A 3055-nucleotide genomic window follows, 5' to 3' on the forward strand; every position below is an offset into this window, starting at 1 on the left:
CCCTAAGGCCTAATCCACCAAATCCCCAATCCCTAAATTGCGGCTGCGCTCTCTACTCTCTAGTATCTACTCTCTACTGCTCAGTGCTCACTTGCTTAGTCGCTCTCGCTCTCTCTTCTCCAAATCCCCAAAGCACGACGCCATCCCACAGCACCACGCCGAAGCCTTCCTCTTCGCGGAGACGCCACCCACAGCACGACGCCGTCGCCCACGCACAGCACCACGCCGTCGCCGTTGAGACGCCACCACCCAGCGCCAGCAGTGTTTCTGGGCTCTCCCACTCAGCGCCACTATCATCAGTTCAACCCACTCCCAGCACGGCAGAACCCTAACCAAGTCTCCCAGTCAGCCTTCCTCCCAAGTCAACATATAGTCTGAGCCACCAATTCAGGTAATTTGCTGTTTATTGATGTTTACTGGTTGTTTATTGCTGTTCATTCCAAGTTGCTGTTTAGTGGTGGTTGTTTAATATGGTTGTTTAATCAACTTCACTAACTCATCCCTTTTGGCTTGCAACTTTTCCACCCTATTCTGTAAGTGTTTGATGTATTTCACCCCCTCATGCATGTGATCAGAAGTTGACCGCTTTCCCTAATGATTTTGGTCATCATCAGTAAACAATACAAATAATTAACTGTCCAAAAAATCATGTTTATACTTGGTTTCAAATTTTAATATTAATACATAAACAATAAAATACAATATGTATGGTATGCATAAAAAGTTAATTACCTACCTTAATATATTCAAAAGGTAGAAGAGTTCTAAAGGTGGTGCAAAGTCTTGACATTTCTTGCCTTCTTTGCTGTTTATGGTTGCTAATTTGCTATTTATTGCTGTTTAATTTGAACCATTCCAAGTCAATATAGTTACTGTTTATTGCTGTTTAATTTGCTGGTTATTGAATTATTGTTAAGTTTTGATAACTTGGTAATTGGTATTGCTGGATTGCTGCTGGTTTATGGTATTGTTGGATTGCTGCTGGCTGATAACTTGTTGTGTTTCTGGCTTTGATTTATTGGCTCCGAAACTCTCCAAAACTTGTCCTTGAGGAACTCATCGAGGAATTGGAGAAGTTGGAATTAGGTATGGTTAAGTTTCTACTTATAATTTTCTTTACTTTAATCTGGTTTTTATTAATATATATTATTTGTTATGATTGTTTCTTGATTTATATATTTTGTAGAAGTTGCACCCACTCCTGATCCCAATGAAGAAGATTCTGCTATTGAGTACATCTTGTTATGGTAGGAATTGTTCTCCTTATATTATTATTATTAGGGTAAAGTACTAAATTGGTCCCCTAGGTTTGGGCGTAATTCTGTTTTGGTCCTTAAGGTTTAAAGTGTTCTATTTGAATCCAAAAAAGTTTCATTTAGCATCAATTTAGTCCCACAGTGATGTCAAAATTAAATAATTAACAAAATGTCCTACATAACAACAGTTCAAGAACAAAATTGATAATCTGGAGAACAAGTACAAGCTCCAGAGGCACAAAATCAACCATTGATGTATCAATACATTTATTTATCATTTTCTTTAGTTTTATAGAAAATATTTTATTTATATTATAAAAAAATAATAAATAAATATATTGATGTATCAATGGTTGATTTTATGCCTCTGGAGCTTGTACTTGTTCTCTAGATTATCGATTTTGTTCTTGTACTGTTGTTATGTAGGATATTTTGTTAATTATTTAATTTTGACCTCACTGTGGGACTAAATTGATGCTAAATGAAACTTTTTTGGATTCAAATAGAACACTTTAAACATTAAGGACCAAAACAGAATTACGCCCAAACCCAGGAGACCAATTTAGTACTTTACCCTTATTATTATTATAATTATTATTGTTGTTGTTGTTCTTATTATGCAACTGTTTTTTTTATTTCAGGTTGGTGTGCATTAAGAAGTTTAGCTATTTTGTTGGAGAAGACACCATAACTTTGCTATCAGTTTAATGACAATTTATTTTTATTTTCAGTTGTGTTGACTGTTGAACTATTGAACTTCTTTAATTGTCGTATTTGAATTCTGTTGTCGTTAAATTTCATTATATCAAGACTTTGTTAGCTATTGTGTATTTCGGTTTGTCGATTTCAATGTTACGACTTTGCATAATAGTATGGTAGAATTTTTTTTATTTGATTGAAAAAACCGAACCAAATCAAACCGATTTAATTGGTTTGGTTTGGTTCGGATGACCTTGACAAAAAAACGAACCAAACCGAACCGCACTTTAATTATAAGATCGGATCGAATGGCTTTTCCCTCAAAAACTGAATCAAACCGCACCGCGAACACCCCTATTACCTCGCACTCGACTTTGTTGATATATATGATGATTAAAAATTTATCTCTTTGTTGGCTTGGTTTTAAACTCACATGCTTTGGACGCATTTTTCGCTTGCTACAATTAAAAATGAAAAAGAAAAAAAAACAACAATAACAAAAAAGAGAAAGCAGATAAAAATTATTGAGCTAGCAATAATGAGCATCCTTTAATTTTCATTTTTTTTTTCTCTCACGATATTTTTTTAATGTGTTAGATCAATAATTAATCGATTACGAATTTAAACTCTATATAAGAATTTATTATTAATCACTAAATTATTACATATGTCAAAATATATTAGAATCAATTAGTATTCATTAGGATTATTTAGTATATCTAAATATTTATTATAGAATATTACGTTTTTATTATTACGATTCTCTTAATACTTATAAATATTTTTTTATATTGTATCATTCCAGACAACTTGAATATACTCAATAATACATAAATTTTTTTTAATTTAATCTTTTATTTCTAACAATATATACAAAATAAAATTTAAATTTTTAACATTTATTTAATTGAACTACCCAACTAATTGAACTAATGAACTAATCATCTAGACCAACCTACGACATTGAAGAACATAGGCTGTACATGAGACAATAAAATCTGTTGCATGGACTGGACCAAAGACCAAGTAGTTTTACTACTTTCACCAAAGGAATCTGGTTAAAAAGACCAACATACCCTTAGCTCCTTTATTTTTCTGAT

General features: G+C 32.8%; 1 long non-coding RNA gene across 1 annotated transcript; it reads left to right on the forward strand.

The window, feature by feature from the left end:
* LOC110269832 lies at positions 964-2086 on the forward strand. The gene is made up of 2 exons (XR_002358591.1): positions 964-1247; positions 1898-2086. It is a non-coding gene; the product is annotated as an uncharacterized LOC110269832 (long non-coding RNA).

The sequence above is a fragment of the Arachis ipaensis genome, chromosome B03, assembly GCF_000816755.2.
Source record: "Arachis ipaensis cultivar K30076 chromosome B03, Araip1.1, whole genome shotgun sequence".
NCBI lineage: Eukaryota > Viridiplantae > Streptophyta > Magnoliopsida > Fabales > Fabaceae > Arachis > Arachis ipaensis.